Raw genomic sequence first — 14,599 nt, 5'->3', positions numbered from 1 at the left:
CCCCCTGACCCTCACCCTGTGCGGGGCACTGCCCTCTCTACTGCCTGGGCACGGCTCTCACGGGCACGTCCTCACCTGTGGGACCTTGGCCTGGATTGTTTTGCACCTGTTGTAAGACCTAAGAAAGAAAAAGACAAGTGGTGAGGTTTGCTCGCTGTCTCTCCCCTCCCAGCCACTCTCTGTAGCACGATCTTAGTGCCGTTCCACCAGTGGTCAGTAGGGGCTCCAGGCTCACCAAGGGGCTCCGGTTAGAGGTCAGAAGAGGCTAAAGTGAGACAGAAGGAAAGCGTGTGCCTAGGGCCTGCTCTCCAAATCCTGGGGTGGGCAGCTGTGAGGATGCCTAGAGGAAGCATAATCACCCCCTCCCTCCATCCAAGTCTCCGTCACTGACCTCCATCCACAGGCCAGGGCTCCTACCGCTCAATGCCCCTTTTATACCTGGATCCAGATACACCTCACTTTAGGATGGTGAGCACAGATAGGTAAATTTCCATGTATACTGTTTTGTAAAACTGATTTCAAATATAAGTGGGCACATAACATCCTTGTCCGTGCAAACACCTTTCCTGGTTAGCCTTCTCCTCCTCGGCCTGGGCCACCTGGAGGAGGCCCAGTGGCTGGGCAGGCACCACCCAGATGACCGCAGGGACGAGAGAGCTGAAAGGCCTGTTCCTGTTGCATTTGGCTTCCAAAGATGTTTGGAGCCACGGACCTCCTGGACGGGCCTGCATTGCCCCAAAGGAGCTGGATCAGCCTAGCAGATGCTGAGTGCTGATCCCCCTTCCCCCTCCACCATGGGGACAGGAAGGAACGCTGGGTTACCTAATCCGAGCAGCCTTCCAGCAATTATTTCATGAGAAAGTCAAGTGCCAAAAGGCGTGCATGTTGCATGTGTGTGTGCGTGTGTGTTCCAAATAGCTGTCTGGACAGAGTAAGCCAAACCGCTCCCTGCATTCTTTCCCTGGGTAGAATCTTTGATAGAGACCGTGGGAGACGCTGCTGCTGCAGCTTCCACCCCAGATTGCACTTGTAGCTCCTTCAGAGACCCTGGTCTCAGCCAGAAAAGCCCAGTCCCTTTGCAGGACCCAAGGAAGGACTATGTGGGGAAGTCTTAGGCGGCACTATCCGGCTTGACCCCTGGCCCCACAGCCCATGTGCACCTGGGCCTGGGCCTGGGCCAGCAGCAGAGGTGGGGCGGGGCAGGGGGCGGGGGGGTGGGCAGGGGTCCAGCCTTCTCTCCTGTTCTCCGGGGGAAGGAAGGCTGGCGGGGTCTCTGGGGTGGGAACCCTAATAGTACGGGAGAGGTGAGAGACTGTAGAGACTGGCTGCCCAGGATCCATCCACCCTCTCCCACCTCACAGAGGTTATCTGGTCTCCCCGATCCACCGTGAGACTATCGACTAGTAAGAGGGGCTGCTTAGGGGCGGGATTCTGTCGAGGGCAGAGATGGGGCTCCCTGTGGGTTCCAGGAAGGCAGACAGTACAAGAGTCAAACCATCCTCCTTGGCTCCTCTCCCTCAGCAATCAGACCACTGAGTCAGCTGGAGATTAGCCTAGGAGATAGAAAGAGATGAACCAGGAACGTGAAGAAGAGGGGCAGAGGGCCAAGGGGTGCAGAAGGGGACGATTCTGGGCGGAGGTGGGGTATGAAGACCAGTGCCACCCAAGAGCTGGCTCCATGCCAGGTGGAGAGAGGCGGTGAGGCCTCCAGCCCCCCTCTCCACCCCCACTCCTCCAGCTCAGCTCCTGCCTGGTACCAGCCTGTGAGGGAGGTGAGGGCTGATGAACCTGATGAACTCCCTCCACATTCACCAGCCCTGATGTCAGCAAGCCTGCAAGGCTGGCCTCCCACTGAGTCCTGGGGGCTCTGGCGCCTGCCCTCCCAGCTCCCCCTCACCGGGCTCTGACCCCTCAGCCACCTGCTGGTCCCTGGTTTGCTCTGGCTCTAGGCTGGAAGCAGGAGGTAGGACAAGCCTTCCTGAGTTCCCCTGCCAGTCCCCTCATGAGATCAAATCCTTGCCAGGCCAAAACCATCAAGTCCAGTGAGCTAGAGTCATGGACCTGAGATGGGGAAACGAGGCCCTGAGAGGGACAGGGACCGGCCCCAGGACACACAGCAAGGCAGACAAAGAACTGGAACCGGGGCCTCACCCCGGATTTGAAACACTCCTTCCTGTGTGCAGTCCAAGCGCATCTCCCCAGGGCAATAGTCAAATCCAGCCACGTCTAGGCAGCTCCTGCCTGCTCTCAGGTTGGTTAGCGACTCCACTCCCCTGGAATTGCTCCTCAGAGGTCTCCAGTACCCCCACTTCATGTCCTGCAGCAGTGGCTCCCAAGGACCACTCCTTCCTCCTCCTCTCCCTCCAGACTCTTCTCACCTCCCTAGGGACCTTCCAGAGTGACTGTTCTTTCACTCGTCCCTTAACATGGTGGTCCCCAGGGCTCTGACCTGGGCCTGTACCCCTTTCAGCTGCAGACCTTTTCCAGGGGGTGTCACCATGCTGACGACTCCCACTTCTCCACCTCTCGCCGAGCCCCTCTCCCTATTCCACCCACCTCCAGCCTACTACCCTGAAGGTCCCACCCAATCAATCCCCAGACTCGTCCGGTCCTGAGAAAGCACATAGGGAGAAGGAAAGGACATAAGAAACGGGATGGTTCAGGCCTCTGCCAGCCTCTGCCCACCTACCCGGTACCACCCTCAGCCTCTGCACTGGGTCCATGTGCCTGGGCGCAGTGCGTACACAGGTGCATGCTCATGTCAGACCCCATCCTTGGAGAGCAGGGACTGTCTGCCTCAGCTGTTCCTCTGTCCCCACACCTGAGCAGCAATGGCTTTAGAAAGTGCTCAATAAACATTGGGTGATTGAAACCCGGGAAAGGGGGACCATTGAAGAGCCAGTGGAACCAACAGGACGGCTGCATGGATGGACAATGGGGAGAAAGGCAAAGATGGCTCCCAAATGCTGGCTTGGGTATCTGGAGGTACCGTATGGAGGAACCACTCACTAAGACAGGTCACAGAGAGGGTGCATTACAAGGCATGGGGAGCCATGGGGGCGTCCACAGATGCTACCCAGAATCTGTCTCCAAGGTCACAGCAGCCTTTGCACTGGGTCAAGGACGCTGCCGACCTCACTGGTCACCTCACTCCTCCAAGCCCCTCTGCCAGGAAGGGCTCAGGTTGGCGCGTCGTAGGCCAGGTCAGACCCATTATCTGTCAGCCCTTGCTTGGCCCTACCACACCCTCCATGCAGCCCTCTGCTTGCAGGGGCAGCTAAGGGGCCTAGCATCCAGGCTTCATAACTGGCTTGACCCCTGGCCCCACAGCCGATGTGCACCTGGGCGAGCCAGGGGTCAAGCCAGTTAACAAGGACTCAACAGGAAAGTACACCTCAGAACAGGACACCCTGGCGAACATACCATCCCCCACTTCTCCTCCCAAATCCTGAAATCCAGCCTCTGCCCTGGAAACCGTTGCCATGTTGTGAGATCCATAGGGGTGGGGACGCAGGGCTTGTATTTATCTTTTCCTGCCAGGTTGCTGGGTTCAGGAGCCAAAAAGAGTGCTAAGTAGGGAGCCAGGAGCTGCACAAAAGCAGAAGCCCCAGGGTGGGCAAGTCCTGGAGCCTCCAGGCCTCATCTCTAGGCCTCATGGGGCTCTGCCCTCTGCCCCACAGCTCTGGGAGCAGAGCCCCTGCGGCCCATCCTGGAACCCTGAGACCCCTGGGCAGTGAGAAAGAGACTTCAACCCCTGGGTCATGCCAACTCCTCTCTACCAATCTCTTTTTTAAATTTCATCCCTCCAGCCCTAACTGGTTTGGCTCAGTGGATAGAGCGTCGGCCTGTGGACTGAAGGGTCCCAGGTTTGATTCTGGTCAAGGGCATGTAACTTGGTTGCGGGCACATCCCCAGTAGGGGGTGTGCAGGAGGCAGCTGATTGATGTTTCTCTCTCATCAATATTTCTGACTCTCTATCCCTCTCCCTTCCTCTCTGTAAAAAAATCAATAAAATATATTTTATAAATAAATAAATTTCATCCCTCCATCCCAGGGACACTGCCAAACACACATGTAAACTTGTAATGTTATTCTTTTTCCCATTATCTGAGGATTTATCTGTGCATGAATCATGATGACACATACATGGGGCAGGGGGTATCTGTGTAGAACAGTGATGGGCAATCTTTTGAGCTTGGTGTGTCAAACTTCGCCAAAAAACTGAGCATAACTCGGGTAGTGTGTCACTTTGAGGAAAAAACATTATTTCGCAATATTTATAGTTTAAATAACATAAATGTTTCATCCTCGGCATGCGGCCGCCTCAGCAGCCGCGTGTCATCAGAAATGGCACTGACACGCGTGTCAGAGGTTCGCCATCACTGGTGTAGAAGAAAGATGTGGGGGTTACGGAATTCTAAGACCAGCACAAATACCTGAACACATATGGGACATGTCGGATGTGTGCACATTTACAAGTACCTATGTTTCTAGAAAGGATATTTATGCATTTGTAGTAGGTGGTGAATGTGTTTATAGACACACTATGTATGGATGCCTGCAGTACACATGTCAGCACAGACATCAAGATGTGTCCTATGCCACTGATGCTACACATGTGCTTATACATGTATGTCATGTGTCTACATGTGCTTACATGTGTCAAATGTCTTTGTGGGTATCATTGTATGAGTGTGAGTGTATGTGTGAGTTTGACCATGTGTGTCACATTTATTGCTACCTAACCAGACCTAGAAGTCTGTTTTTATTTATTTATTTAATATATTTTATTGATTTTTTACAGAGAGAAAGGAGAGGGATAGAAAGCTAGAAACATCGATGAGAGAGAAACATCGACCAGCTGCCTCCTGCACACCCGCCACCGGGGATGTGCCCGCAACCAATGTACATGCCCTTGACCGGAATCGAACCCGGGACCTTTCAGTCCGCAGACCGACGCTCTATCCACTGAGCCAAACCGGTTTTGGCTAGAAGTCTGTTTTTAGAAGGTACAGATTCTGGATGCTTTGCCAAGACTCCTGCATATAAAATTCTAAGGGTGACCCTGACCTGGGGAGGTGGTATAGAGAGCAGAGCTTCCCACCTTCCTGGACCAACATTGAGCCCTGTTGGCAGCAGGAAAATGGCACCAGGTGTTAGACCTGGGTTCAGCAACCTTGGTACTTGAGTTCTGGATAAGAAAGAATTCAGAGGCAAGACTCAAACTATAAGAGAAGGTTTATTTAGAAAGTCATAGGGGTAGAAGTGAGTCATAAAAGAAATGGACTCAGGAAACAAGTTACAGCAAAAGAAGGGCCCTCAGAGTCTAGGAGGGAGAAGAAAGGAGAGAGAGGGAGAGGGGGGAAGGAGAGGACAGGGGAAGAGAGAGAGAGAGAGAGAGAGAGAGAGAGAGAGAGAGAGAGAGAGAGAAGGGAGTGGGGGTTTGGGCATGCTCCATAGAGAGAGCCACGCTGGGTCCTCTATCCTGAGGGCTTTTATCTGAAGTCTCAGGGGAGGCTCTCTATTCATCAACTTTCCAGGTGTGCCCCCTCATGGTCTCCACTGATTGGTCTGAGTCAGGGGGTCATTAGTCCCTGCAGCTGGTCCTGATGTCAGCCACAGCTTCACTCCCTCTGATTTTGCTGCTTCTCTGGGCCTGCAGCTGAAACACAGCTGAAGCCTAGATGTCATCTCCAGGAGTTAATGCTTAAGGGCGTGGTCTTGCAAGGGCTTGTCGTTTTGCCCGTTGCTAGGCACCCAGGGCTCTCCACCCTGGTGACCCTCTGTACCTGGCCCAACCTTCCTGCTCTGCACATGTCTATCTAACTGCCTACGACAGTCCCAGTAGAGGAAGAATTTCCCACAGGCCTTTGCTGAAGCCCAGGCTACCCAGAGAGCAAACTGCTTACATCCCTGCGGGAAAGGGCCTGCGGTCCTGCCCCGAGAGGCGGAGGCCGCAGAGGGTGTGGAGTGGAGACAGCTGCTTCCAGCCCAGATAAGGCTGTTTGGCTCACATTTTCCATTTCCAGTATCCTCTGCCTCGGGTCCCAGCCCCTAAGCCCTGGCCATGGCCTCGAGAGGCCTCCACTGACTCACGCAGCCCCCTCCACCCCCCACCCTGGGAACTGAGGAGCCAAGCGGGGAGACTGAAGTCCGGGAAGAGCATGCACCCTACCAAAGCCACTGGGGACTGGGGACATGGTCTCTAGGGTAGGACAGGCCCAGCCTGGGGCTTCTGGAACCCGCCCAGAGATAGGAGGGAGGATGGGCCCCTCCTCTTGTAACAACAGTCCCTGCCCAGCCTGGCTGCCCCAGCACATGGACCCTGAGACCCAGAGGGGCAAACTGGGCTCAAACTCTGGGCTCCTTCTTCCTTCTCCCTACCGCCCCCCCCCCCCCCAACTGCCCACCCAGAGGCCTGGCCCCTCCAGCCCTGCCTGGCCTGCCTCCCTTCCCCCTCCCCGGGCTATTTATAGGGCCTGGCTCAGGGGCCTCCAGGACAAGAGGAGCCAGAGCTCAGGACTGCTGCTCACCGGGCCTTCCCCAGGGGCCCCGCAGCCTGGGCAGTGTCCGCTTTCAGTCCGGCAAAGCAAAAGGCCTGTCACTCAGAGTGATCAGTGGGGGTGGGGAGGCCAGGCTGAGGTGGGGGCTGGGCTGGGACCTGATCCAGGGCCCGGGGAGCCTTTTGCAGTCCAAAGAGAAGCTGGGCTTCCTCAGCATTTTGGAGACTCCGTGGGGCTGGGGGCTTGTATGGCAGGTCTGGGGCGGGGGGGGGGGGGGGGGGGGGGAGAGAAGAGAACCAGCCCCTCTTTGGGAAGGCCCAGAGGGCAAAGACCAACATCAGGCTGCCACCTCCCTGCAAGCCCCCAGCGTCATCTTCTCTAGCAAAATGGTCCCTCTGACCCATGGATTCCCTCCACCAACAGGGGAATGCCTGAGGGTGCCATTCAAGGTCCTTCCAGCAAAATGCACAAAACTCGCACCTCTGCAATCATGCCGGTGCTGGTCCCTCTGCCTGAAGCATCCCTTTGGAGTTCCACCCTGTCTGACACACTCCTGCTCCTTCTTCAGCTCTTCAGAGCCCATCGTAAGGCCGCCTCCTCGGGGAAGCCATCACCTCTCCTCTCCTTCCCTGTGCTCCCTCCTCCAATGCGGGGCTGTGTGCTCTTGAGTTCTGATCTGTGTGGGTGTGGGTGTGGGTGTGAGGCTCCCTGCGCCCTCAGGGTAGGGACTCCCGGAAAGGGCAGGCCCCGCTCACTCATCCCTCTGCCCTTCGCCCAGTTCCCAACCCCATCAGCCATTGCTGTTAAGTGAGTGAATGAGAGGGAGGGTGCTGAATGCCTGAGTACAGGAACTAGTGACTGAACAGTGAATGGAGGTGGGGGGAACACGGCAGAGAGGGAACGCAGAAAAGACCCCTCTGTATCTCCTGAGCCCCAAAGTCACCGCCTGGTGTCCCAGTGGGCGGAAGGCAGCGGGGCAGCCCAGGCCAGGGCTCGGTGACACGGCTTGGCCCTGGGAAGCGGCCAGATCGGTCACTCTCATTCTTTCCAGATCAAAGTTCCCCCAGGGAACAGCCTGGAAAACCTGACACTGGGGAGTGGGGGGGGGGGGGGGGGCTGGGCCCATTCAGGAGGAGGGCGCAGAGAGGCAAGGCACCTGTCCCAGCTCCGGGACACCAGGCCAGCAGCCCAGGGCGGAGGCTGAACACACATTCCTCCAGCCCCAGCCCTCCCCTGGATAAAGGGCTGCACCGGCAGGTAGGGAACCCCTGGCTCCGGGCCCTTCTGTTCCAGACTCCCCAAGGACTCCAAGCCCTCCAGGACCCCAGGGGCTCAGCTCCTTGAATTTCACCCTCCATGTCAGTTTTTTTTTAAATATATTTTTATTGATTTGAGAGAGGAAGGGAGAGGGAGAAAGAGATAGAAACATCAATGATGAGAGAGAATCATTGATTGACTGCCTCCTGCACACCCCACACTGGGGATCAAGCCTGAATTCCGGGCATGTGCCCTGACCAGGAATCAAACCGTGACTTCCTGGTTCATAGGTCAATGCTCAGCCACGGAGCCATGCAGGTCAGACCCATGTCAGTTTTGACTCACCCCTCCCCCATCTCTCGCTTCCATCTCAGTCACCCTCCAGGTCCATCTTCCTCTGCCTCCCAGTCGCTGTGTCTGTTTCTGTCTTTGCCCCTTTCTGTCTCAGCTCTCCACATTCCTCTGCATGTTTTTATGCCCTTGGTCCTTACATCACCGTCCCTTTCCGTTTCTCTGTGTCTCCCGAGACGTGAAGAGTAACGATGGAGTGGACGTTAGCCTTTCCTCTAAGGAGGAGCTTTCACATTCCTCTCTCTCCAGCCCTGGTCCCCACAGTCTGCCGGGAAAAGCTTGTTCCTGATGGTGGGACGGGGGTGGGAGAGGGTGGGGGAGGACAGGCCCCATTGCCCCTGCTGCAGCCAGGCTCCCTGGTGCCCTCCAGCTGTGTCTGAGCCAGACCCGGGCCAGCCCCACAGCCGCATGGGCAGGCAGGAAGGAAGTGGCCAGGGCTGGGGCAGCAGGCCGCGTCAGTGGGCCAGTCCCGGAGCCGGCCATTCCTCTGTCCTTCCTCATTCCACAGCGAGCTGCCCAAAGTCACACCACAGCCAGAATCCATGCCCCCCACCCCCATGTGCAAGCTACTGTACAAACACGGACACAGAGACACACACAGCACAGGGCAGTGGCTCAGAGCACAGGACTCCGAATCTCAGCCATGGCTCACTACTCTTTGTACCTCTGTTGTCTTATCTGTAAAACAGGGGTTATACTAGTATCTGCATCCTAGGATTGCTGTATTAAATTAATTCATGTTCGTAAATCCCTAAGCAGATAGAGAGCAATATATATATATACACACACATATACATATAATGACTAAATTTGCATACCTGCTTTACATACATGCTTTAACCTTGACTCTCAAAAGCTACAGGTTGTTTCACCTTAATCCTGTTGCCTGAGGCTGAGCCAGACCCTGGTCACCAACAGGTCCAGACAGGCCTGATGCGAGCGGCTGTGATTCCAGGCCAGGAGCAGCACACGGCTCTGGGTGTGTGCGTTTCTGCGGATCTGCTTTTGAAACAACGTGTGGCTAACAGGCCAGACCACACGTGGGAAGTCGCATTGCTTCTGGTGAAAGATGGCTGAAAACATCTCCTTCGGATTCAAACACATAGACATGAGATTTTAAAGATTAATCATCACACAAATGCAATCAACAACACCTGAGGGACATGGTTGTAGATAAAAAATGGAGACTTCTCCGTGAAAGAAAGGCGGTCCCTGGGGACTGGGAAGTGAGCAGCCGGCTGTGCAAGGTGTGGGCCACGATGTAAATGCTAAGCCCGGCTGGGCCTGAGCCCGGTTGGTGTCGTGACCTGTACTGCTAGTGGATGAACACAAACCCAAGTAGCCACAGGCACCCTTCAAGGTCACGGCAAAACCCAAAGCCACGGCCTGTGGTTGGTCCTCAACAGAGCCACCAAGGTCAAAGCCACTGTCCCAGAAATGCATCACTCGCGTGGAGTGGAGGCCACAGTGGACACTTCTGAAAAAATCCTGGCCTGGAGCCCAGCCACAGGCAGACCAAGCTGAGGCCACTCGCAGAATCTCCAGGTTCCTCACCACCAGGAATCACAGAGCACTGAAGAGGCAAAAAAAAAAAAAAAAAAAAAAAAAAATTATTTTTTTTTTTAAATCGGCAAATGGAAGAACTGAGAGCTGAAAAAATAAAGTTTTAGAGCAATTTGGAAAGCACTCTAATGTGGATATCTTTAAAATCTTCAAAGAAATCAAAGGGATCACAACCACAAAACCACGAGTCATGAAATAAGAATAGGACAGCCCTGGCCAGTGGCTCAGTTGGTTGGAACATCGTCCTGTACACTAAAGGTTTCGGGTTCAATTCCCAGTCAGGGCACATTCCTAGGTTGCAGGTTCGAGCCCCAGTGGGGGTGCATACTCAAGGCAACTGATCGATGTTTCTCTAATACCTCTCTCTCTCTCTCTCTCTCTCTCTCTCTCTCTCTCTCCCTCCCTCCCTCTCTCTCTCTTCCTCGCTCTCTCTTTCTCTCTCCCTCCCTTCCTCTTGTTCTAAAATCAATAAAAACACATCCCTGGGTAGGGACAAAAAAAATTCTGAAAAGAATAGGACAAATGACAAAGATTCCATTAGAAATGTGGGAAATTAAAATCATAGGAAAAATACTCAAAAGATGAGCTGAATACCTGACTGAATACAGCTGGAGAGAGACATAATGAACTGGAAGACTGATGAGAAAATCTCCAATAACATATAACTAAGAGATCAGAAATGGAAAATATGAAAGAAAGCAAATAGACACAAGGAGAATAGAAACCGATGTATCCAGAACAGATAGGTAGAAAAAGTGATAGAGAGAAATTGCTAAAGAGGTGATGGCTGAGGATTTTCCAGAAATTAAAAAACAAAACAAAACATAAATCCTTACATTGGGAAAAGTTTTTACCACACGCTAAGCATGATAAACAAAGAAAAAGTCCATACTAGTTTCGCTTTAGTAAAATTTCAGAACATCCAGGATCAAGGTGGGGGGGGGGGGGGGGGGCGGAAATCCTAGTACCAGAAAAAAAAAAAGGCAGATTACCTAAAAACAAGGAACAAGAATCTGACATCAGAAGCCAGAAGACCATAAAATAACCTTTCAGAGGGATACAGGAAAATAAGTTTGAACCTAGAGTTGTGGACACAGCAATGCTATCCTTTAAGAGCAACGACAAATTAAATCCACTTTCAGACATCATTTAAAAGAAAAGAATGAGCCTCAAAAGAAGCTGTGGTTTGCAATAAGCACTAATGAGCAAATAAATCAGCTAACCATATTGGCAAATCTGACAAACCAACTTAATTGTATTATGTTTAGTTGCTGGTACTAAAAATTTTGGAGAACATGGGAGTTGGGAGGACGGAGTATGGGGGGCTGTGCAGAGCACCACGTATCAGATGTGCCCATCACATCCTCTCGGCCTCACCTCCGACGTCAGCCAGAGCTGTTCCTGCGCTGGCTGGGGAAGACGGGCTCTCTCCGCAGGTGTGTTTCACTTTCTGCTGCAAGACTTCTGGAGTAACACCTCCAGAGGTGGCCCTCACCCAGGGGCATGGCAGCTGATGGATAGACGCTTCTCCCACTAACTCTTCTCGTGGACCATTTTGTAAAGGCTTCTTAGGCTCCTCAGAAAGTCCCCCCTGAAGCTGAGCCCAAACTGCCCACAGTGGAGACCTCAGTAACACACCCAGAGTGGCTTTCTCTCCATCTCTCCCTCTCTCCATCTCTCCCTCCAGCTTCCTGCCGTTACCTCCCAATCTAACTCACAAGGCCTTCCACTGGCTTTGCTTTCCAAAGGACTCTGAGCTCAGGCACCACGGTTCTTGTCTTCTTCAGAGGATCATAGAGACTCTATGCTTGTTTGTTTTTTATTGAGATGTAGTTCATTAAATGAATTTTATGGATGTAAAGCCAGTGATTTTTAGTATATCCACAAGGGTGCGCAACCATCACCACTATCTAATTCCAGAACATTTTCATTACTGCAAACAGAAGTTCTATGCCCATTAGCAATCACACCCCAATCCCACCACTAATCTACTTTCAGACTCTATGGATTTGCCTATTCTGGGCATTTCATATAAATGGAATCTTACAATATGTGGTCTTAAGTGACTGGCTTCTTTCACCAGCACAATGTCCCCAAGGTTCATGCCTTTTTATGGCTGAATGGTATCCCATTGCATGGCAGAGCAAAACATGGAAGGGTGGGTTTTAGCTGAAAGATTATAGTTTAACTAGAGGCCTGGAGCACAAAATTCAGGGGGTGGGAAGGTCCATCAGCCCTGCCTCCACCTTCTCGCAGTCCGGGAGCCCTCGGGGGATGTCTGAATGACAGACATCCTTAACACGGCCACGGAGGCAGGAGAGGCTCTCGCTACCGTCACTGCACTCGCCAGCTGTGAGCCCCGCTTCTGGCTGAGTGGTGGCGCTCCCCCTGTGGGAGCTGACCACCAGGGGGCAGCTCCTGCATTGAGCGGGATCTGGCTGAAACCAGCTCTCTGACATGCCCTGAGGGGTCCCAGATTTCGAGAGGGTGCAGACCAGGCTGAGGAACCCCAGGAGGACTCCAGGGCGTGTCCAGCCCATCTTGCTCAGTCCTGATCTGCCAGAATCCAGCAGTAAGCTCACCTACTGGTGGGAGCCTCTGCCCCCTGGTGGTCAGTGCATGTCATAGCGAGCAGTTGAGCGGCCTTAGCATATCATTAGCATATTACGCTGTAATTGATTGAACGCATGACTGGACGACCAGACAACCGGACACTTAGCATATTAGGCTTTTATTATATAGGATAATCAGGAAATAGTACACAAACAGGTTATTTAGAAACATGGCAATATTTTTAAAATCCAATTAAAAAATTAAATTAAAAAGTGATCCTGTGGGGAAGAAGAAATGGAAAGGAACAGCATACAGATATTTTTCTAAACAAACCTTGAAAGTAACTGATTCTTTAAACTATGTGCATATATAACTGAAGGAAATGAAAAATAAGGGAAAGATAAGAAAGAAAACATGGAAAATAGAAAACAAAATACGCCCAATGTTTCAATCCCAATACATTTACATGGCTTACACTCACTTATTAAGAAAAGCCTTTCAAAATAGATGAAATCCAACTATATCCTATTAACAAGAGACATGCCTAAAAAGCTACTACAATATAGGAAGATTAAAATGTAAAGGATGGATGAAAATATCTTTCTCAGGTAACTACCAAAGAAAAAGGAAAGCTGGTATGGCAACAGTGATGTCAGGCAAAATTGAATTCAGTACCCAAAGGCATTAAGAGTAAGATGGTGATTTCATGCTAATAAAATGAATAATCCACCAGTAGAATTCAGCAATTATGAGTGTAGCAATGACATCCTTTTTTATTGTAGTAAAGAACACATAACATGAAATTTACCATCTTAATTATTTCTCAGGGTACAATGCAGTAGCATTAAGTACATTCAAGTTGTGCAGCCATCACTACCATCATCTCCAGAACGTTTTCACCTTGCAAAACTGAAACTCTGTCCCTGTTGAACAACAACTCCCATTCCCCCTCCCTGAAGCCCCTGACAACCACCTTTCTATTTTCTGTCTCTGAATTTGACTACTCTGAGCACCTCCTATAAATGCAATCATACAGTATTTGTCTTTTTGTGACAGGCTTATTTCATTTACAGGCAGTCCTCGGGTTACGTCAGACTCGATGTACATCGTTTCGTGGTTACGTTGCCATCTCCCATTTATTTTTTTAAAAATGTTCCATCATATTGTCGTATGTACATACTGTATATGCTTTATGTTTTTTATTATTTATTTACCACAAGTAAAGGTCAGGAATTGTTATCTTTCTTTTAAACTTTTTTTACTGTTTCACTTCATTACTGCTATGTATGTGCTCCATGTGAATGACGTAGGTGCTTATGTAGGTGGGTTCCGACTTACGGCAAAAACCATGTTACATCGCGCCATAGGAATGAATCCCCGACGCAACCCGAGGACCTACTGTATTTCATAGATGTCCTCCAGGTTCACCTATATTATAGTACTAGAGACCCGGTGCACAAAATTCGTGCACTCAGGAGGGTCCCTCAGCCCGGCCTGAGCCCTCTCGCAGTATGGGAGCCCTCGGGGAGATGTCCAACTGACGACTTAGGCCCGCTCAACCAGTTGGACATCCTTAGCGCTGCCGCGGAGGCGGGAGAGGATCCCACCACCACCGCTGTGCTTGCCAGCCGTGAGCCTGGCTCAGGGCTTCTGGCTGAGCAGTGCTGTGGGAGCACACTGACCACCAGGGGGCAGGTCCTGCATTGAGAGTCGGCCCCCTAGTGGTCAGTGAGCATCATAGTGACTGGTTGTTCCACCGTTCGGTCGATTTGCATATTAGCCTTTTATTATATAGGATGGATCAGAATTTCCTTCATGGTTTTGTTTGTTTGTTTGTTTGTTTGAAATATGTTTTTATTTATTTTTAGACACAGAGGAAGAGAAAGGGAGAGAGAGAAACATTGATGAGAAACATGGATTGACTGCCTCCTGCACACCCTCTCCTGGGGGTTGAGCCCAAAACCTGGGCAATTGCCCTGACTGGGAATTGAACCAGCAACCTTTGGGTGCACAAATGACACCCAACCAACTGAGCCACACTGGCCAGGCTTCTTCATTTTTAAGGCTGAATAATATTCCATTGTACGGATATGCCACCTTTTGTTTATCCACTCAGCTGTCTATGGACACTTGGGTTGTTTCCACCTCTGCTGTTGTGAACAATGCTGCTATCTATGAACATGGGTGTGAATGAATGAGTCAATCAATAGCCAACTGAAAGTCACTTATTGAACAATTGCCACCTTCTAGGCACTACTCCAGGGGCAGGGAATACAGCAGTGAAGAAGACAGCACCCAGCCCTCAGGAGCTTATATTCTAGTGGGGCAGTCAACATGCACACAAATGAAGCCATCATGTGATGGCAAGTGCT

This window comes from Cnephaeus nilssonii (assembly GCF_951640355.1).
Source record: "Cnephaeus nilssonii genome assembly, chromosome: 19".
NCBI lineage: Eukaryota > Metazoa > Chordata > Mammalia > Chiroptera > Vespertilionidae > Cnephaeus > Cnephaeus nilssonii.
The sequence above is the reverse complement of the archived record's forward strand: the minus strand, read 5'-3'. Positions refer to the sequence as shown.